Source organism: Haliaeetus albicilla, chromosome W (assembly GCF_947461875.1).
Source record: "Haliaeetus albicilla chromosome W, bHalAlb1.1, whole genome shotgun sequence".
Classification (NCBI taxonomy): Eukaryota; Metazoa; Chordata; class Aves; order Accipitriformes; family Accipitridae; genus Haliaeetus; species Haliaeetus albicilla.
Genome location: NC_091515.1, coordinates 6933218 through 6956596, shown reverse-complemented (window position 1 = coordinate 6956596; position 23379 = coordinate 6933218). Strand labels below are relative to the sequence as shown.

The following is a 23379-nucleotide window of genomic DNA, read 5'->3' as shown; positions in this document are numbered from 1 at the left end:
ACAACTGTTCTTTGGTGTCTTTCTTACAGCCTTGAACCTTTGAGTTCAATCTGTATCGGCTTCTAGACTGGCATTTTCTCATTCTTCATGGAGATTTTCACTGAGTCTTCTACCATATGCCATGCAACCAAATTAATCATTTGATACTATGGAAAATATGGAAGCTATGCTTTTGTATTCCTATCCTTAAGCTATAGGTTTTCTTCTCCTAGCCCAGAAAAGATTATCCACCCCTGGAATAGGTATATTCATATTAGTACCAGTCTTCAAGCTGCTTCTGTAATGAAGATGTCATTGTGCTGGGTGCTCTGAAAAAAACCACATACAAAAATTAGTCTCTTTTTCAGAGAATTTATAGCTAAATCAAATAAATAACATCAGTTCTTACAAAATTGTGTGTTTGAATGCCTAAACTTTACACTCTTGACCCCCAAAAGGAAACTCATGCTAAGTTGGGTTTTGTTATGTGCGCTGGGATAATTAGGTATCTCAGAAAGGTGATCCAGGAAAACCCAGATGATTATCAGAAATCTGTCTTAAATTCACCAATTAATAGTTCTCAGATTTCATGCCTTCTCTGAAGCATAGCTTCTTTACAGGATGTTTATTTCTTTTTCAGGCAGGTATGAACAGTGAGTGGGAAGCAACACCCTTGGTGGTGTCTATCCCTGCTTGTTGACTAGAGAGGAACCCTAGACAACCATTAAATCAGATATCAGCTAGGATATGTCTGCCTTAGCAAGTAGTGACCATCAACAGGAGCGGATCTGTAGAGCTGCTGAGGAGCTGGTGTCCATAACATGCACGGCTTTTTCACCTTAGATCAACTCTGCTACGGCCCAGTGGGCTGAATGTCCACTTGTGGTTGGATTACACTGGATGTGCTCCAGAAGCACATCCTACAAAGTAGTTTCATCTGTGGACAAACTAATTTACGTATTCCACAATGTGAACCAAAGCATAGCCAGTGAGGAAGAGCAGGGAATTTGTTTGAGAAATGCACTCCTGATCCAAATTCAAACAAACACACACACAGTGTAAGTACACCCTTAATTAAGGCTAAGATAAATCTCATCCACTTATTCATGGTTATTTTTGATCGCAAGGCACTGTAAGTCAGGATGTTAGTGGTCTCTTCTAGACCTTTGTCTACAAATTCAATGCTTCATTGTAGAAATGTTTTGATAACTTTTTAAAATGTAAATACTGTCACATCTGGTTTTTCATATAAATTTTGGCTTGTTTTAATAACTTTGGATTTCTGTATATACATGCATGTGTGTTTGTGTTAGTGTGGGGGTACATACATACATATATACACATATACATATGTGCGTATACCCACACATATATATATATGGAAAGGATCTTGTTAATCACAAATAAAATACTTTTCTCTGTAAGTATAACAAAGATGAAAGAGGAGAAAGGGGATGCTCCAAAGAGTGCAAAATGGCTCAGGCAGACCACATTTTGTATATTCTGCCAGCAGAAGAATCAGAGCTGGCATTTGTCTAGCAGAATGATTTGCACCCAGGATTGTTGATAGCCCTGTGAAAAGAAAAGAGGCTCCTCTCCTTGCATGTGTCATCCTGTAGCACTAAGGACACTCCCAGCATTTCTTAGAGAGTCTGGAGGCCATCACAATGTCATGACCTTGTCGTTTACTCAGTGGAGGAAGAAGGTTGTGGTGTGCCCATCCACACAAAAGAGGCAGATGCTCTGTCTTTTCAAGGGATACAAAATAGTGATACCATGCTTCTTCCTAGCACAAAGCACCTTCTACTTAATACTAGGCAAATATTTAACAGCTCATTAGAACATCACAATTGGAGAAGAACATCCTTATCCAAACATGTACTTACATGTTTGGCAGCTTTGACTGAAGTTGCTGTGAATCCAGCCAGTAGATAGCTTGGCCTAGTTAATTAGTCATGCCTTCTCTAGTGTCTTGTCAGTCCTTGGCAATCATGAAAGTCTGGACATAGGCTAAGGCATAGCACAGTGGGAAGGAGGGCTGAAAAAAAGGATCTTCCATCACAGGTGAAATGATAATTAGTCAGACGTGTATTTCAAGTGGCAGCAGCATCAGAGCAGATTGTGCATGGTATCCTGTAATTTTCTATATACTTTTAATTATCTTTTAATTATTAACAGTTCTTGTCCACTCCAAATGCATTTGGCTAGCGCCGAGCTTCTTTTTGCTTTTTCCTTTTCCATTTTTTCCCCTACTTGTTCTAATCTAGACCCAGTTCCAACTGCTAACGCATCAATGTCAGAAACTGCAGTCAAGCACAGCCTGTCCCCAAATCCCAACCTCTATAAACACGATGGCTCATTAATAACTTAAAAAGGATGATGACACTGATACTATTTATAGGGTCCTGCCAGCCAGGACTGCCAAAGTTAAGGAAATTAACATGGAAAAATTGTCAACTGCAAAACATTAGTGTTTATCAACAGATCAATCAAACTTCAACTACTGTAAATTGTGCTTTTAGCTAAATAAAATGTATCCACAATGACAATTTATTGAATGCCTTATTTTGTTACTCTTGTGCCCTTGTATCGGTTTCAATGAGAAACAGAGAAAGAAAAAAGAGCAAGACAGAAACTCCTACACTCCCCTTTCCCCCTTCGCTCTCTGACTCCCCTGACACCTGCCAAACCTCCCACAACTGCTGAGCTCTCAAAAGTTACAGCTACATGTTTCACAATGAGTGGCAAATCAGAGCTGCTGAACAAAATTCTCATGAAGTCAATTAAGTGTTAATTAGCTTTGACTGAGGGCACACGAGTCTCCAGCAAGCTGAATAAATGTCAAGGTGACAAGGCTGTGTACTAAGTAGTGGGTTTACACGTGTGGAGAGCTTATGATTTAAGGGGTTATTTTTTTCCCCTTCTTTCATCATTGCCTTCTCTCTCTCTTTTATATCAAAAACAGACAGAATACTACAGCAAGAATTAAGTTTTCCTTCACTTGTTCACAGCCATATTTGCTACAAATTGTTGGATAGGAAATTTGCTGCAAATTGTTGGGTAGTCCTGCTGATGGGAAAGTGATTCATTGGCACGAAAGCAGGCTTCGGAGGGAAATAACAGAAAGAAACCAGAGAGAGAAATTAGAAAAGTATGGCGTTCAAAGCCAGCTCTAATCTTAATTCATTGCTTGCTGGATCTTCTATTCTGAATGGAATAATGAAATAGTTAATAATAACTAATAATCAAAAGAATGAATAAATAATAACTACTTTTATAAATAAATGTATATATAGGTGATATAAATTATAATTTGGTCAGTCTCTGCTGAGAATTTAGCCTGTTGAGGCTTGAGAAGACACCACAAAAAGAATTAAAAACAAACAAAAAACCTTGGCTGAAAACTGTGCTGTGTTCTGGAAGAGACTCAGTTAGGAGAAGTGAAAAGCCGGACAGTATATCTGTTCCTATGACATGAATACTAGGTGTAATATTATTATTTTTACTAGCTTAAACCTAGGTTGGGGTCTAGAGGCCTCAGTCAAGATCAGGGCCCCAGTCTGGTAGATGCTATAAAAAAGATCACAAGTCCTTCCCGCTAGGATTTTACAATCTATAGCTGTGATCTTGCAATTAACTTACGGTAGGTCATTTCCAACACTGAGCCCATTACATGACTGAGGTTTCAAACAGACAAGCCAGAGGAAAGGTGTGAGGAAGAAAACATTATTACCACGTTTTACAGGTTCAGACGGAAAAATTAAGTGCCTTGCCCAGGGTCACACAATATATGACACTGATAATGAAAAAGCTGGGAATTCAGGCTTGACTTCAAGAGTCCAGGCTGCTGTTAGCATTGCAACACTGTCCCCACCGGGAAGATTTCTGCAGTGTGCTAATGATATCCCAGTTTGGGTGGCAGACAAGGAACTCTCAACTGTGACTAACATTTCCAAGGAGGTCTTTAAGCTGGAACAGTTAATATTAACAGACCAGAAAATAAAGTTATGGGCATATTTTAGAGGATACAAGAAGTAAACTGACAGATTTCTGTTTATTTCTGCTTTGTGAGGCTAAAATGAGGAGGTAAGACCTGCACGTTTGTTTTACAAAATATTTTTTACAGTTTGCGGTATTCAGTTTGAAAATATCAGACACGTTGTGGATGAATGCTATAGCCATTGATTCTGATAGTAGAGCTGGTCAGCAAATTTGAATGGAGGGAAGTTGTCCACATAGTGCCTGATAAAGAACCTGAATGACTCCAGCAGGTAAGCGAAGGTAGCCTCCACCATGGTCCTATAGATCAGAAATATATCTTGATCCAACAGCTGTCTCAGAGTGATGGGTGGGCATAGCTGTACCTTGGCTGGTCCATGATAGCTTCCCTTTGGAACCAAGTGTAGTGGAAAGTAAGATGATGTAGACTTATAACTCCAGCTCATGTTCAGTTACTGATTAGAACTTCTCATGGCATCTTGTCATGGAACTGATTTTAATTGTTTGGGTGCATTTCTACTCTATTATCACAGTCACGGATGTTAATAAGGATGGAGTGTTCTCCAGGCATTCTAGATGTTGATTTTTATTTTTTCTCCCCTGCTCTTCCCTTGTTGTCACTGCCTTATAAACTAACATGACTGACCATTATCATTTTTTGAATTAGGAGTAGGAGATGTTTTATAGTATTCCTGTCAGGAACATCACAAAGAGAGCAAGTTGCCTACATCTTCTGGATTGTGCAGTTGAATATACAAGTAATGCTCCTACAAAAGAGATCAACATTTAGATTTCAAAGTGTATTAGAGCCTTTTTCTTCCTAAGATACATCTTTCTGGCAAGGCATAGGAGCTCTCAAGTAGGTGTAAATTACATTTATGGCCATGACTGTAAGGTTCATTGACATGGTTAGAGCAGTATAAAGTAGTCTCTGTGAAAATGACAGTCAGGCCCTGAGGCTTAGACAGATGGATGGACAAAACAATATCTGTGTAGTTTTATGCTACCTTTGCAAAAAGAAGTCACTAGTTTAAAATAAAAATAAAAATAAAAGAATGCATTGCAAAATAAATTGATCTATTATGGAATAAATCGCAGAAACCGTGACAGAAACAAAAAAAAATAAAAACAAACAAGAAAAGGACTTACTGTTCTCCCTCTGCATGTTGGTGAGTGAATATAAATCTGATAGAAATCAGATAGGATAGCTGAGTTCCTAGCTTTCACTCAAACAGGGCTCTCTTGTACGATACTGGCTAAATCACTTCTAATACACACATGCTCATTCCCTGAGCCTTGGTTTGCCCAGCTATAATATTGAGATGATGGCCTATATTTTTACTTTAAAACACTTTAACTCTATGCATAAAAAGTGCTATCTGAAGGCTTTTGAATATTATAAGAACACTCATCTATTCATTCCTCTTATAAAGTATATGTCTGAACTGTTGGACTGATCTCACTTCTATATCAGAAATATTAGAGAGGATTCTGCATCTCACTATTTCACTTTACAAATTAATATATGTGCAATCTCTTCAGTGTCTTCTGTTCCTAAATCACAACAGATATAAGACAACTACCTGCTTCTATTATGCGAGCTCTGAAATGAAGGAGCATAGCATTAATTCTCCTAACTCTGCTTCTATCTGAAAAAAGTGCACTCAGCTCTAAGTCCATGACTACAGTTGGAGGTATTGTAAGCTACACACCCTGTTTTGAAAGCATATATTTATATGAATACATTAACATATACTTCAATAAGAGTTCATCATTAAACTTCAGTAACAGTTTTTAACTACAGAATCTAGAGACTTTTAATAGCATTTAATTATCTACATAATACATCTCTGCCTTCAAAAAATAACTTTTAAGGGTGCACAAATGTAGTCTTTCTTTGAAAAGGATAGTGGAAATTCTAAAGCACAGTGATTTTTTTCAAAAGAAGTGCTGTAGTGTCACAACAATCACTGTGAGTTGAAAATGAAACTCAGCACCCATTTATGAAAAGCAAAAAAGTTAAAATTACAATTTCTTTTGCTTTGTTCGGGACAATGACTTTGCTCTGTGATGCTAAAATGGCTGGACTGTCATCTAGTGACAATATGTTCACAGCTATGTAGCTATAACACAGGGAACGTACAAGAGCATTTTCCTGGTGATACTTATAATGATGCATAAATTTAATTTCAACAAGCTATATCCAGACTCTGTATTTGAAAGTACTTACAACATTTCTTAAACCCGAGCTTCCTTATACTCAGTCACCATTCAGCCAATTGAGGTGCATCATTCTTACAGAAAACTCATCTCCTGGTGGATCCTGGTGCATTAAGTTTGTGCAGAAAGAATTCTGCTGCAGTGCACTGGGGAAAAAAAAAAAAAAAAAAGAGCTCATTGGCACTAAGTGTTTGTCAGCACTCACAAAACTTTCCACTTGCTCTTTCTTGCACAGGGCTTGGTTGATTGCTTCAGCCATTAATTTGATCCCAAGAACCGTCTTTGCTTGTTATTCTACATCCTTCCTGGCTGCTATTTACTGATGTCACTTGTGCCAGTTGATGAAATTAGAATGTGATGAAGTCAGGAGTTTTTGATGGTGTAGAAAAATGTTGAACACTAGGAATTATTATGACGAACCTATTATACTTGCAATGATTTCTAAATTAGGACACTGGTGCAGGCCGAATCTTTTACTGTCCTTCAAGTTCTTGTCAGCCAAATGCTTTCTGCGGTACTGAAATGAGTATGCTGAAGATACGCTGAACAACATGCTGAAATAAAGGCACTTAGCTTAAATACTTGTCATATTCTCTTTATTCAAATCTACAGACAAGTATTTCCTTGTCTTCTTGTCCTAGAATGTTCCTTAGGGGCTGGGAATGACAACAGTGTTTTTCCTCAGTTCATTACTGGATGCTTTGCTGTGTCTTACTGCTCACATTCTTCCAGCCAAAGAAAACAAGCTTTGGAGCTAGAGGTTGTCATAGTCTCGTCCAGTCTGCCTCCAGCCAAACTGCTCTGGCAGCCCAGGCTCTGCTGCAGGTTGACACAGGCACCCCTAAAATAACTCTAAGCAGCTTAGCTACCCAGATGAAAGCTCCTGTGGTTACGTACTCGTGTTTTGGGTTTGTGTGGTGGGGTTTTAGTAGCGGGGAGGGGGCCGCAGGGCTGGCTCCTGTGAGAAGCTGCCAGAAGCTTCCCCAGCTCCAAGTCGGACCCGCCGCTGGCCCAGGCTGAGCCCATCAGTGATGGTGGTCGTGCCTCTGGGAGAACAGATTTCAGAATGGGAACCTGCGGTGAGTAGGGGATTGGGATGTGAGAGGAACCCCTCTGCGGACCCCGAGGTCAGTGAGGAAGGAGGGGAGGAGGAGCGGGGGAGCAGGGGGATGGATGCCCCCCAAGATGGCCGCCGCTCCCTGGGAGAGCCCGCGCTGGAGCAGGCCGTGACTGGAGGCCTGCGGCCTGCGGGAAGGCCCCACGCCAGGGAAGCTCATGGAGGACTGTCTCCCGCGGGAGGGACCCCCCGGTGGAGCAGGGGCCGAGTGAGGAGTCCTCCCCCTGAGGAGGAAGGAGCGGCAGAGACAAGGGGGGAGGAACCCACCCCAACCCCCATTCCCCGTCCCCCTGCGCCGCCGCCGGGGGGAGGAGGGAGAGAGAACCAGGAGTGGGGCTGAGCCAGAAAGGAGGGAGGGGTGGGGGGAAAGTGTTCTAAGATTTGGGTTTACTCCCCATTATCCTTGTTTTGATTTGATTGGTAGTAAATTAAACTGATTTGGGTTTTTCTTCCCCAAGTTGAGCCTGTCTTTTGCCTGTGACCATAAGTGGTGAGTGATCCCTCCCTGTCCTTGTCTCGACTGATGAACTTTTCTTTATATGATCTCTTCCCCATCCCACCGGGGAGCGGGGAGGAGTGAGTGAGTGGCCTTGTGATAATTTGTTGCCAGCTGGGCTCAGACCATGACAACTGCATAGGGTAGAACTTTCCAGTTTCGGTGTTTTCCTACGCCAACTTACAGCAGCTGGTGATATAGGCAAGTGTCTCTTCACTGGCACTATTACCTGGACTTTAAACCTATATGGCAAGTGGGTCCCTGCTGACTGCTGTGGTGGGAGACAGCAGCTCCTCAAATGGGAGGAAGAGAATTCTAGACAAGGAGAATTAGAGACCTGCTGCAAGCAGACCTCCGTTGCCTTGGAACAAAAATATGGCAAATTATGGCACAGTGGAATAAGTGTATTAGGAAAAAGGCATATTTGGTATTGCTGAGTGCTGCAAGAATACTGACCCACTGGTATTTCCTGAGGATGTAATTTGATGTTACATTTCTTCCAGTAGCAAAGCAAGTTAATAGACATCTTTCCTCTTCTTTTCCATGATTACTTGATTGCTCCTGCCTTCATATCAAAGGTCAAGATGTGACAATATAAAGAACTGTGAGGCAAACAAGAGAGAGACAGAATTAAAAATATATGGCCTTCAGAAATTATTTTCCTTTTCACTGGTCTGGTGTACAATAAAGCCCTAAACCCACACACACATATGTGTATGTATATGGCCTCACAAATCTGACTATAGATGTATTTTTGTATACATACGTGCATGTACATATCTATGTTCATATAGCAACCCCTTGCATGTGCACTGCAGAAAGTGAATATATTAAAGCCACTTTTCGGCCAGGCAAAATACTCTAAGAAACAAAAAGCTTCTATTGCTTCTTCAGCCACAGACCAGGGCTTGGTTCCAACCCAACCAAGAGCAACTGCACCATGCAGAAATACCTTAAAACTATTTTTGCACCAGATGGGTTACATTTGTAATGCTGTAGAACTTATACTGTAGACCTTATAGTATGCCATGTTGTGTCCATTTTGGACCTTGTCTTTAGCAGTTCCTCCAGTCCTCAAGCATTACAGAAATTTGGTGGGACTTGAGCACATCTGTAGGTCCAGTAGTTTCTCTCTGTTGAAGAATTTTAAAACAAAAACAAAACCAAAAACCCACAAAAAATGTAGTCCCATAATACAAATCAGGGGATGGGAAGGCTGATTCATTATGTTTCTGCTCATGTCTCTGTTTCAGGCTATTTCCATGTTTTCAAAAGAAGTTACCACTTCTTCATTATGGTTCTTTAAAATATTTCTGTAAAAAATGCTGGTTTAGAAAACAAGAACAGCAAAAACTTACTTTAGAGGAGAGATTGATACATTTTTAAAACCAGACGTCGTCACAGCACCAAATTAGAGTGTAGAAAAAACCCAGGTTAATCAGCAGAACCAGGGAACAAGTTTCTGGGGGAAGGCAGGAGCAGGAATCTTCTAAGCTGGATTTGCTGCTGTAACACGGACCACACTGAAGGTAAGACTCAGACCAGGTTCTCACCCCAACCTCAAACCAAAATACGTTGCCTCCCTCTTTTATATTCCTCTGTGACTGAAAATATTTTTATGTGTGTTGATTTTAGAGTTGCAGATCACTTTATTTTTAGGATTAGAAGATGCTATCTAAACAGAGTGAGAATGGCTATTTGGTATCAAGGACCAGAAAACCAGAACAAACAAATGGCCCGTTCTACCCAGTATCTGGTCTCTGGAGTCTGCAGTGGGAGGCATAAAATCCCCATATTGTAACTAATTATGCAGTAATATATCATGGGAGATTGTCCCCAGCTGCCCATATTACTAACTCATCTGAAACCTGGATGTACAGGAAATCTCAAGAGAAAACTTCATTCTCTCAAGATTTCCAGCTTTGAGAAGTTTTACTAAAGTTCAGAGAAACAGAAAAAAAAAATTGACTGCTTTTATTTTTACTCTTAAGATGGTCCAAAAACGTTGAAGTTCTCCCCTTGCAAGCTCACACAGCTGTGATTCTTACAAAATTTCACTGATGGGGTTTGGTTTTAAGACAGGTTTGATTTTTCCTGCAGCATGTATAAAAGTTATCAGCCACCCTTTTAGTTTTGTTCTCTGTGTGCCATTCACTGCACTGAAACTTATTGAAAATTTTGTCAACAATCAGCTTTATAAAAGCTTTGCACATTGTCTGCATAAAAGCCCTATTTTGATGAGAAAATGACTATTAATGAGAACATGTTCTTTTCTGGCATCAGACTCGAAGAGACACAGGTCATAAATCTCTTTGATCTTCTTGCAAAAAGCTAGAATCAAGGAAAGAAGCAAGTTCATTTTTTTTTCCCCTTCTTTTTTTTAAAGCTCCTGATTGAAACAATTCCATTTAGTAATCAGTAATTTATCATGCTTGCTTCCTCCCACCCCCCTCCACCCCCCTTTCCTTTTCCCTGTGCTTTTGTTTGTTTTTGGTTCTTTATTTCAACATACCAGAAAATCTTTCTGGATTGTCCTATCTATTTATTTCCCTTGGTTTCACAGGGACAGAAGAGGAGAATTTTTCAAGGGGGATGGTGGGGAAAGCATTGGGGTGGGTTTGGTTTGTGGTTGTGGTGGGTTTTTTTTAAGAAAGTATGTGTTAAGAGTGGTGAAAAAAAAAACACGAAAAGAAACTATAAAAATGAAATGTGAAGAAAAAGAATCCTAATATTCTAGTTTAGTCAATGAACTGCTGCCTTTCATAGATGTGTCAATACTGCCATCTCTTGCCTCTTCAACAACCTGGACAGGAAAGTGTAGTTTAATGAAATTGGAGAATGAACATGCACTCACATACACACACACACACAACAGAGCTAAGTTTTCCAAGAGAGGTGAGTGAATTTTCCCTGGTACATTTTGCTGTGTTTTAAGAGGAATTTTTTCTTAATTTTCTTCTTTCTGTTGCTGTGTAGCTTCACATGCACCTCAAATAGCACAGCTGCAGCAACTAAGACCTCAGCTAGTGATTTAAGATTGCAATGTGATTTAATTCTAGCCATTCTGAAGAAGAGAAAAAAATCTATATTATAATCAAAGAATGATCAAATTCAGCTCGCATGTCTCCCCTGCTGTGCTGACAATATGCAGGTATGTAAATATATATGAAATATACAGTTGTATATATTTTTAATAAATGTCAACTACAATATGAGCATTTTAACAGTAAGTCTTAAGATTGGTAAATGTACTGAAATAATTTCCATAAATTTCAGACATGCATGTATATCCATGGTTATGACAGTGATTTGGTTTGATAGGTCATGAAACATCATGTTGCATAAATGCAGTGGCCAATATTTTGGACCTTATGACTATGATCTATAGCAGAATTATTGTTTCATGGAGATAAACTCACAAGAACTGCATAGTCATTTGTCAGTGAGCAATGTTGTTTACTAGGCCGGCGCAAACTACATACCAAGCTTAAATGTCCAGCTCTTCAATTTTAATACCTTCACAAAAAGGTGCTATTTTCTCTTTTTAATTGTTATGCAGTGGTAATAGTTATACCAGAAATATGTACACTTCTGAAGTGAAAATCAATGAAAGTTTCATACTTAAAGTAAAAATTGATTTCTTAAGTTAGATGGGACAATTTCTGGGGTTTAAAAGCATATCACCACTCAGGTGATAAAAAGAAACATTGACACTAAATTTTTTTGTATCCTTGCAACTTACTGTTTGGTCCAACACCTGGGTTTTGGTTGGGTCATTACAAGTCTTCCTATGCTTACCTAAACATGAGCAGTTGTGCTCCTATACTTTGATGAGAGGTTATCAGTTTGTTCTGAAGCTTAAAATATATCCCCATCAGAGGTTTAACTATGGAAAGGCATATGATGATATTGTAGACCTATGGGTCAAGGTTACAGTCCTCCAGGTTTCTCATAGATCCGCAAGGTTGCTTAGCACATACTGTCCACGAGTGATGCATTGGTCTAGCCTGTAGTGCTACCCAGGCCAAACACAGGATCAGTATTTTATTATTCCCTTTCCTCATCATTGCTTGTTAATTTTTATAATTCTATCTGAGCATACTTATGGGGTGTACATATGTGCACATGTGTATGAAGTGAGATGGTAATTAAGGGGCAAAAGCACTAAACCTGGCAGTTGTCTTCATTGTAGAGCAAATGCTTTATCAACAAACCACAGGTGTGCAGCACTAAAGCAGATAAAAACATATAGGACCTGAGATGACAGTTCTGTGTTGAAAATACATTAATCACCCAAGGTAAATTTGTGCATCTGTTATACACTGTAGGTGTTTCACTTGCTTTGTTCCAGAGATATTAAAATAGATGAAAATCTTCCCTTTTCAATGTGGTTGGTCCAAGAAGTAAGCATGGCATTTTCCTATTTGGTGTGACTTCTCGATCTGTCACATCTGCTCCGCTTGTTCCTGCGTGGTCATACCACTCCTCTGCACAATGCACAGGTGTGGAGCATACAACAGGGCTCTGTTGTGTTCCCAAGGGCCAAAGTCCATAGTGCCCAAAACAAGAAAAGTCTCAGTTTGGTCAATAAGGTGTGCGGTTCAATTAGCATGATGGAAACTTTCCCATAATTATGTCTTTTAGTCAATGGACTGCTGTTTCATTTACAGTCTATGAGTAATTTTGAGCCCTCAGAGATTAATTACAACCAGATAAGTTTCAGACAGATCTCCAAAGTCAAATAATTCCCACTGAAAATAATAGTCTTCTGATCCTTGTTGATCAATTTGGGTGAGTGCTAGAGGACAACTATTACCAGCCATAGAAAACTGAACTCATATATAAGAATAATGATATCAGCTCCTGATTTCATCTATTGTGGGAGGAACAACCTTGATTCTGCTGTCTGTGCTCAGCACATTTTGGTGGAAAAAGAACACAGGTCACCGTTAAGCCAGGTGTGACATTTGTGCTTCCTGATCAATGGGGAGGTGGTGAATTACCCACTGGACTCACGAACCAAGCTAAGCCTTGTCCATCGACTTAAAACTCTTTATAGCTAAAAGTATTTTTTCAAGGGTTTAGGTGCAAGATAAATAGTTGATGAAAGAATTTTCTGTACAGCTTATCATCAGCAATAGGGAATGCTTTATTTCCTCACTCTAGCACTTTGACCTCATCTATTTTTTTTTGGCTCCACCGGCTTAACTATTTCACCTCCAGCAAGACATATTTATGAAGAAGTCAAAAGCTCACGCTTACATACCATCTTGCCCATCAGCAAAATGCAGCAGCTCCTTAAACACAACCAAGGCACTTCCCACCGCATGGTACATCCTGCTTCAGTATTTGGAGTCATACTGTGCTTTCTTCAGTACAGTATTTTTAACTGAGAAAACCTTTCTCCTTATCTGACCCAGTTTTGTTAATTTTCCTTTTTTTCCCTCCCCTTCCCCACCCTTCAACATGCTTTATTGATTTTTTGCCATGAACAATCTTATGGCAATGATCCTGACTAATATCCTCAACTTACCCTGGATACTTAGAAGAATTTTATCATAAATATATACAAGTACTCTTGAAAAAGTTTATGAAGGAAGATTCAGGTAAGATACACAGAATTCAGGTGGTCTGGGGCCAGAAGCTTGGGGAAACTACTTATTTGGTACAAAGCAGATCATCAGAGTCAGTGAAGAATATCTTATTTTCATTAAGCAAATATTGTCTCAACCTCATAGTGGCTTCTTCCTGATGTGGAATATCAGACAGCCAAAATAGTTGAAAGGAGAGATTAAAGCAGGTGGAACAACCTTTTAAATCTCTGCACTGACTTGTGGACCTGGATGATTTGCTGAGAGGTACATCTGCGTCTTCTTAGAGGATATAAAAGGTACTCACCTGCAGAAGTGTTAGGAACAGGGAGTATCTCCTTGAGATGACTTTTTAACAGCTCTTAGTGGGGTGAATATCCCAACTACCAACACAGAATGGCATATACTAGATAGAAGTTATCCTTTGTATTTCATATATGTATGTGTGTGTCTGTGTCTCTGTGTGTGTAAACATAAGCAGTTAGATGTCATGCACATACAACCTCAGGATCATAAGGAGATAAATCTCAGATGGCCACTAAAACAATTAAAAAAAAATATTCCTTTATAACAAATAACAAATTTAACTTTCTTCTCCACGTCACTGTCTGATGTGCATTATCAGTATTTGGTTTGCTTTTAGAGAAATGTAGATTCAATTCAAGTCAGCGATTCACTAAAATTTCCTAATGTTCTTAAGGTTGTTTCTCTATAAAACTTGAAAAAGGATCCTTAATCTTACCAAACTCCTCCATTTTATCTTCTACCCATAAATTACATTCCCATCTGAAGCAGTATTGGTAAGATATGTTATGAATTCTTTTACAGGTAATTCATTCCTTTCTTTTCAGTGCCTTTGTATGATTTTTTTTTTAGGAGTCATTAGACTTCTGGCTACCCGCTTGAGAAGTTTCTTAAGAATCCCTTTAAAATCAGAAGTTTCAGAGTGTATAATGACCAAATTACTTTTTTTTTCTTCCCTCCTTTTCACTTTTCTTTCATGAGGGTTGCTGTTTCATCCCTGAATCTTTCAACTTCCCTTTACTCTCTGAACATGTGCCTAGAGCCATCCCAATGGCTCCAGCACTTGCCACGATCACTCAAGCCAAGTGTGCCCTTACAGGCTGGTGCTGAGTATCCCAACCAGCAGCAAATGTACAAATGCACAGCAGATTTATTGCTTTGGAGGATTTGTAAATCAGATTCTGAAAGTTGGAAGATAATGATTTTTTTCTAGTAAATTTGTTTCATTTCCTGTTATGTTTTGAAAGACTACTAGGTAAGGCAAGACAAGAGTTTTAGTAATATGGGTTACTTTTAACAGCATAGACTAAAAGAAAACTTTTATGGGAAGGAGATTAATTTTTGTGTCTACTTAACACTGAGATTCTTCACTCTTTTTTCTAAATGTAGTGGCTAGGAACAGGAATTTGGGCTCAGCTGATAATGGTTTTGAATAAAGTGTGGTATTCCCTTCCCTAATTTCTCAAGATTGCAAGCAAAGCTCTTCACTGTTAGGGAGGAGCAGGACGGGTTTGTGTTACTAGCAGAGGAGAGAGTTAAGTGTCCTCAAAAAGTCAGCTGGGCCAGATCCATAGGCGCAATCAAGCTGCTGGGGCTTCTCACCCTGGTGATTTCAGGATTAAGATCCTTAGGTAAGATTTCATATCTATACTAGCCAGGTTCATCAGTATCCTTATTTCCACTTTTTTTGCCCTTTTTGGTTGTGCTGATTTTTGTTTTTCCTTCAGCCCACAGGTCTGCTCCTCTGCGACACACGGGGTATACAGGGCATTCTTGAGATCTCTTTTACTACACAGAAATAAGTCATTACTGGCTGATACCATCTAAAATATGTTTCTCTCACAGGCGTTCCATGGTGTAGTTTTCTCTGGTTCCTGTAGCTCATCCCCTGGCATTTTATTTTAGCACTCAATGTTTGTCACTCAACTTTGCTTTCCTTTCTGTTTCACCACTGCTCAGGAAAGTCCTCCAGCTTTGTTTTCTTTTTTGTTTGGTCATTTCAATTATACTAACTCTGCTTTTCATGTGGCAACTGGAAAACATTTATTTCTTTCAAATGGTAGCACTGGATACACTATAAAGCTAAGCAGTCTCAAGAAGCTTTTCATATTTCCACACAGCTATACACAGAATTTTATAAATAGAAATATATACATAGCTGTGTATATATTTTTATATATGTATATACTCTGTCTCTTTAACAAGAGAGGTTTTGTAATGATTTAATGATGGGTGTTGATGGTTAGAGGCTGCTTCTCTTTCCCTTAACAGTATGAATAAAGCAATAGGGCATCTGTGAAATACGGTTCTGTAAATCTCAAAACAACAAGGGTAGTTTGTGTGTTTCCTTTTGCCCAGAATCTCCCATTTGTGTTAAGCAAATGTTTTATTTATTTGCCTGTGTATTGTTTCTGATTCTTTGGGATATTGGTAGGATTTCTTTGTGTGTCTCTTACTGTTTTGTTTGAGACAAGGCATGACTGAATGAATTCAGGTAAAATAAGAGCCTATTCGACTCTAACATGTACCCAAGACATGACCTTGACGCACACTGGTCATTCATGGAGGTACACAAAAATTGCACTCTTTATTACCCTCGTTTTTGAATTCCTGTTGATTTAGGAAGCAGGAGGTAGTAGTGGGATTCTCAAGAGACAGCTCTGCTCCAGAGAAATTTTCAGACTCAGGAGATTCTATTAGCTCAGGTAAACTCTGAATAAATATCCTTGGGGTATTTATCAACATTTATTTGAACCAGAAGTATATGAAAGTTCACTCATCACTTGACTAATCATTGTGGCATATGAAATCAACATCCTTTTCAAAGACCGGAGAAAGACATGACTTGAAACCCTTGCTGTATTTAATTTTACTATTGAATAAAATATACAAGGTAATATGGTACGAAAGAAAGGACGTGTGTTTATGTGAGAGGAAAATACATATAGAGAGATTTCCAGGAGAATATCCAAGTTGATTTTATATGTATAAGTAAATAGAGGCACCAATCATTGCATTTTTTCCTATCACCACCATAATAAAATGAAAATCTTATTCAGCCACAAGAATGGCTGGTTTGATAGCACGACAACCAACATGCTGTAATGAAGTAATCTTGGACTAATAAATAACAACTCTTCCACTCTAACCTCAGCTTTTAAAGTCAGCAGCTCCCCACTGATATTAGTAAAATTACTTAACAGCCTTGCGTTTATGCTTTGGGACAGTTTAGGACAAAAATATATTGGAAATTATTTACCTCCATTTTGATTTCTGCACAGCATTTCTGTAGCCACTGCAATGGGAAAGGCTATGACAATAAATTCCTGCATCTTCTATGCAAACAGGGGAGCTGCAACCAAAAAATGAATCCACTATCTAGGCTTACAGCCATGTAAAAGATCAAGTGGCAGGGAGTGAAGATGTCCTGGGTGTGAGAACCTGAACAGAGTGGTAGGTGCTTCACATGAAAAGCCAGAAGGGTCTTTCCTTCTCCCACTAGGTCACCACCAAACTTGCGTGGGTGTGAGGAGGAAGGGGTCTCTAAGGGTCTCGTCCATTCTGTGGTAGATTATAACTACTTGAAGGACCCTCATGGACTCCCAAAGAAGTGGGCAGGACAACGTGGAGATATCTCCTCCTTCCTGAACACTCAGTGCAATTCTTTTGTACTGCTAATGAGAGAATCTCATGTTTTGTACAGACTTGTTTTGCAAAGTGCTTCTTTGATGCAATTTCTACGTGTTCCTGAAAAGATTAATCATAAATTTAAATGCCTGTGAGGCTGGAGTTCTGGAAAGGAGTGTAATTAATGTTCTGGATAAAGCAAAAGCTCAGGCCTGATGCATTTAACAGGGGGTGTTTATTCTATAAAGGGGGGAGAGTATTAAATTCTACATGTCCCCTAAGTACCTTGAACCCATGTCCTATTTTTTCTTTCAGGTTAAAATCCTAAAAACACCTGAATTCAGCATATGGAACCCTAAAAGGACAGCTGGGTGAGTTTCTAGAAAAGTTATTTTAATCAAAGATGTAACAGATCCTTGCTCTAACTATTCCTCCGCGGTGGACTTGGTGAAGCCTTAGGAATTCATTGGTAAACCAGAAGCAATAGTACTTGCCACCATCGTAAGAAAGTATAATAACGAACAAGTTAACGTCCATTGCCAAATTTCACCAGTATGTAGCTATTACCAGTAGAGTGGCTAAGCTGGGGACTTTACACACCATTTTGACCGGAATAAAGCTCTGATGTGACTGCAGCAATAGGGAAGTCAATTCTTCACTTCTGTTTCTGCCTGAAGAAGTTTGTGTAGAAAGAGGGTCACTCTGAGTTCATATTATCCTTTTTATTGTGCCAACAGCTATCTCCCAAATCTACAGGGCCAAGGCCTGTGCATGGGGGTGTTACTGCAGTCATTGCAAAGGGGTGATGCTGACAGAGTAATGTGTTTTGTTGGTCTGAGCACAGGCTACCTTTGGACGGAGGATTTTTTTTCTCTGCAGCTTCTCTGGCCAAAGGGGTTAACAAGCCACAGATGAAATCTTTTGAAGATGAAGTGCAAATTATTGTATTTAAATATCATGAATAACAAAGACAAGAGCAAATATCCTTCCTCTCTCTTTCCACTTTCTGTGTGCTCAACTTGCAAGTCATTTGATCTGGTACCACAGCCCATTAAAACAAAGAAAAGGGATCTATGCTTAAAAAACAAAACAAAACAAAAATCCCCAAATAATTGCTTTCTATTCTGTGTCATGTTTTAATTAAAGATAGCAGCACCACAATCTACGATATATCTGGAAATTATTAGAAACCTTTTCCAGAGGCAAAAAGGATCAATATCTCTTTGTCTCAGTGGCATAAAACATCTCTGTGTTACTTCTTTCCTGCTGGCAAGAGAGAAAGTGGAAAGAGTCTAAGATGGGAATAATAGCAGCACCGAAGGGGAGAGCCATGTGCCAGGTCAAATGAGCATGCTTTTTCTTTTGTTTTTATTTAAAAAAATAAGCAGAGTTGTTTGCATTATCTGTTTCCATCCCTGCAATAAATTTTGCTCCCTTTGCATCAGGGGCAGGAGACAGCACGTGGAGCTACTGAGTCAAGCCGCTGAAGAATGGAAATGACCAAGGATTAGGTGAGGACCCTGGGAGTCAAGTCCTGGCTTCCCTTCCTGACTTCACCACAGAGCTGCTGTGTGACGCTGCTCAGCTTATTTGGAGCTGAGAAGATGGAGGTCTTGTACCTTGCACGATGGTGATTATGTCCTCCAGACAGTAATTCCTTGTTGACTGTACTTGCCTGCACAGACTGACTTTGGCTTTCACCTTGTTGCTTTCTGAAGGATGGTCTGAAAGTGGTGGCACCCAAAGCTGGCTGTGCCTCATGTGACAGAGTTTACAGGCATGGTCTGTCCGCCTCTCGCAACTCAAATGCACCACAGGTGGTGTTCAGCCAAGTCATCTAGTGTTCTCCAGTTGTCAGTGGAGAAGAATAGGCACTTACTGCCTAAGATTGCAAATAAACCATGACCTAAAAGTGCCTGACTTTTTTCTCCTTATATTAAAAGAAGCCAGAGATGATGAGCTCAGATGTCCACATTATAGAAATTTGGAGTTAGATAGCATTAAACTGGGTCTCAGTTTCCCCATGTATAAACGGATAATGGGACAACAATGAATAATATCATATCTAATCAGTTTGCTGTCACCCTTTTCTTTATGTGAGTGCGTTGTAGCCTGCTTGGGCAGGAGAACCCATGTCAACACACAGTAAAAGGGAAATGTTAGCCCCATGTTGTCTGCTGCCCCTTTCCCTTTTCTTTACTGAAGTCACTGCATTTCTTGTCTCTGTCTAGGCTGCAAGGCAAGGAGCAGATGGGGCTGAACTAGCTGCACTCTTTGGCATTGCTCCCAACAACATGGGTGTATTTCTGAACTGAACTGCAATTCAAAACAAATGTTGTTTCAGAAGTCATTAACTTCCAGAAAGCCCCCACCAAATCCATGAGTGAGTGGCTTAAGGAACACCAGATCATTCATTTATTCACAGATTTTAAGAGTAGAGGGGGCATTTTGACTGTGAAGTCTGGTGTCCTAAATAACACAGTTTGCCTTCCTTCACATTTGTCCAGCTGTCCTTCAACTGGAACATCTATTTCAGAAGAACTCAAGCCAGACCCCCTAAATTCTTAGCTTCAAGACTGCTGAGATGACACTGTTGAAGAGTTTCCCTTATTAATTAACATTCCAATGAAAATTAGAATGCCAAAAGGTTTTGAAAAGATTTATCAACAAAGAAGTTCACTGAAGCAGCTGACCTTGCTGTCATGGAGTTATTTACCCTTCCCTCTGAATCACCCCTGGGCCTCAAGGTTTCAGGAAATTTCGCCCCCAGCCTCAGCTTCCTGGAGAATTTTCTATCCCCTGTCATTTGTGGGGTGTGATAGGATAATAGCAGCAATCCAGTCCTTATTGTCTGTATCTGCGGATGAACAGTGCTGTATAAGTGTAAAGTGTTATTATTATTGTAAGGAAATAATAATACTAATAAAACAAAATGAATCGAAGTCTTGTCTTCAGATGGTTATTTTAGCAATCCAGAAATCTAAAGCCCATGAAATAGACAATTAAGAGGGGTTAGATACTTAATATCAGTCGTTGTGTTTTGGTAGAATTTTGCAATAACGCAGCTGCTATAATAATACGGATTTTTATTTCTCCTTACAGAAAGGAAGCAGTTGTGTTTTCCGAGAAGCCTTGAAGTCCTGCTGCAGAATGCAGAACTTGGTGTGTGTGGGCACGCGTGTGTGCCTGTGCGCGCTAACGGCCTCTCTTCTATTGCAACAGCTCCATCTTTGGGAGAGAGAAGGGGAAACATTTATTTCCTTTAGCTGGCTTTGCAAACAAAAGAAACCTTGGAAATCTTATTTCACCCTGGATTATCTTTCTTCCTTCCCTTCTTCCCCCCATGCCTCCCCCCCCGCTCTTCATCAGTTGTGGAATTAAAAAAACAAAAACAATACCCCCTTTCTCTCATTTCTGACATAACTAAGGGCCAGAGACTCGTTTAATTAGTCTCTCTCATGTGGCTTACAGCCCTGTTCAAGGCAAACATTTAGCCCTGGGTTTCAGCACTCTTGCTTAGCCACTGTATTTTTCCCTTTTAATTTTTTTTGTCAGGAAAATGTGGTATCATGTTAATGGCTATTGGGGATCCTACGGCTAAATCATAATCATAATTGTCTACACTAATCATAACTGTCTTGCTGTTGCAGTGTGCATCCCTCCCCCCTGTCAGTTTGCAGTCTCGTCCTGCTCCCTTGTACTGTGTGCTTATGTTGTATAGGAGCTCTCCCAGGCAGGGTTGATGTTTCAGTCTTTTTTGTCTATTGAGGAGCTGGGCCCAGGACACAGGGACTTCAAGACCCTGTAGGAGGGGTCACTGTCTGTCTTCTCAAGATCCTCATCCCAGAACCCTCTGATGAGGAGAGTAACTTCTATGTATTTAGTGGGGCTCACTTTTCCCTTTTAAAGTGAGGCTAGCTGAGGAAGACGAGCTAGAGACCCAGAACGAGGAGCTTCTCTCATCCACAGGCTGCTTTTAATCACTGACCTACATCTGGCACTGTTGTTTTCTCACCTCCTGAATCTTTCATGCCTTTCCTTGCAGTGGCCCATCTCCAGCAGAAGACATTACATCTCCTCCTCACCCCTCTTAAACCTGAGTGGTATGACATGATCCAGGACAACAGGAGCTGGTGGGTGGAAAACCTTTGCTTGACATAGACCAGAACCTGTTTCCCACATCCTAGATGAATTGTCTCATCACTAGCCCAGTTTTCAAGGGGCAGTCAGTCATAAACATCCATCTCTGTCCTGGCAGCAGTGATTATGAAAGGGAGTCACGATACCACAGTTTTTGTGATGGACCTGATCTGGTCAGCATGTGGTGGCCAACCAGATGAGGTTCTTCAAGTGACATAAAGCAGTGCCTCATATCATGATTAGGCATTGGTAGACATTAAATGCCAAGAGCATTTAGACCTAGAGGCCTGTAAGAAAGATGGAAGAGTACTGCAGAAACTACAGTTGCAAGTGAAAAAGGGATAGGGTTTGGTAGGTTCAGTAATCACTGGAGTTTAATTAGAAGCGTGTGGGGTAAAATTGCAAGTAAATCTTGAATTGTCAAGCCCAGGGTCACTTTTTCTGAAGACAGGGAGGAGAAAAGACAAAGAATATTGAAAGAAAGGGAAATTGAATTCCCAGCAACTATACAAAGGCATGGATAGAGATTCCAGAGTGCAGAGTTACTTCTTCAACTACAAGACAGAGCTCAAGGAAAAAATCAAGAAGCCAGAGAAGTTATAGAAGCAGACAGGGTCCATAATAACCTAGGAACTAGACTAAAAATGGGTCAGGCAGATAGATCATGAGAAAAAGTGAAACCAGAGCTTTCAGAGGCAAGATCATAAATGACATGAAAAGCTAACAAACAAAGAAAAAATATAGACACCAAATAATTTAATACAGCCCCAGAAGTCTGACACTGGTGCTCCTTTGCTGGCTGCTGGATGTACATGGGGTGGATTAACATTTTATGTCTAAAACAGGCCAGAGACCTTCCTAACAATTTAATGCTGTAGCTGATTAAGTTTCACTGTCCAGAAAACACTTCTGGTCTTCTTAAACCTAGTAATATGGACGTAGCCATTGTGATCTAGCCTGAAGTCACAAGGAAGTCTTGAAACTGAGATCTCCTAAAGGCCTAACTAGCAACTTCAGCATTTTTTGGTGTAATGAAAATCATTTGTATACAGAGTTCAATTCACCACATGGGTTTTTGTTCAGAGATCCCGGCTTTAATGTCACTGGAACAGAAACACATGTTGTCTTATCCCCACAGCTCTGCTGCATCCTAAGCACTCCAGCTCCTCCAAATTCATGCTGATAAAACCTCATTACAGTTCTGTAATGTACTTCTGATACACATTCCCACTTTCACTCTCATCTGCAATCCCTGGCATTGGCTGGGGTTTGAAGACAAAGTGTAAAAACAGCTGTGTGGAAAGATGGCATTTTTTTTTCTTGCAGTATTTGAGTCACAGCTAAAACCAAAACTTACCAGAAAGTCTCCTGAGACAGCCTGTTCTTAAGAGAATTCATTGCTAAAACTAATTCACAGAAGGTTTATCTTCACTCATAGTGTCCCATAGTTTCTACTTCCCCAATCCAAGGTTTCTTTCCCCATTAACTTCTGGAAATGCCGTAGGGTTCCAGCATCTGGAACCAAGCAATTTGGGCTCACTTCTAGCTATGGAGTCAGGCTGACCAGCAAATCTTTCCACCATTGCCCCACAACTTCTGACATTATACAGTCCTGCCATGCAAAAAACATTCGAACTCTTCAAGAGCTACATCTAAACTCTTAAATATCACATAATTACATATATATATATAAAAATTGTTAATTGCATCTTCCGTTGGAAAGCTTCAGAGTGAGTCCACGGATTTGACAAAAACCCCAAACAGAACAAAGTGAAAGAACAAAATAACATTCCTAAAACTTTGTTCTGGGTCAACAGAAAGTCCTGCATGTGAGGGTTCACGAAAATCTGTATTCTTCAGTTGATGGTAGACCTCACACTTCAGTTAATGGTGAGGCGAGCAACGATGAGGGCTGGCTATCCTACTGCTTGCATGGCCTCCTCCTCCCCTCAAGTATTTTTACTTTCTGATATCTGTGTAGAAGCAGACAAGCATGTGTAATGCTTAGCACATCAGCTAGAACATAAGCTAGACATAGATTTGAGGTAACAAGTCAATAAGCAAAGCCCTCTGATATTGTAAGAGGAAGAGTTATGCATGCTGCTTAATATAATAGAAATGATAGGGAAACATTGGAGCATAGATGCTGCCTGTTCCTAGAGAGTAATGGGGTATTTGGGTGTTTC

At 40.0% G+C, this 23379-nt stretch overlaps 1 long non-coding RNA gene across 1 annotated transcript; it reads left to right on the top strand.

Moving 5' to 3' along the window:
* The first annotated feature begins 8929 nt into the window (after window positions 1-8929).
* Window positions 8930-19995, top strand: LOC138683295 (uncharacterized). The gene is made up of 3 exons (XR_011322886.1): window positions 8930-9340; window positions 17369-17424; window positions 18499-19995. It is a non-coding gene; the product is annotated as an uncharacterized lncRNA (long non-coding RNA).
* The last annotated feature ends 3384 nt before the right edge of the window (window positions 19996-23379 follow it).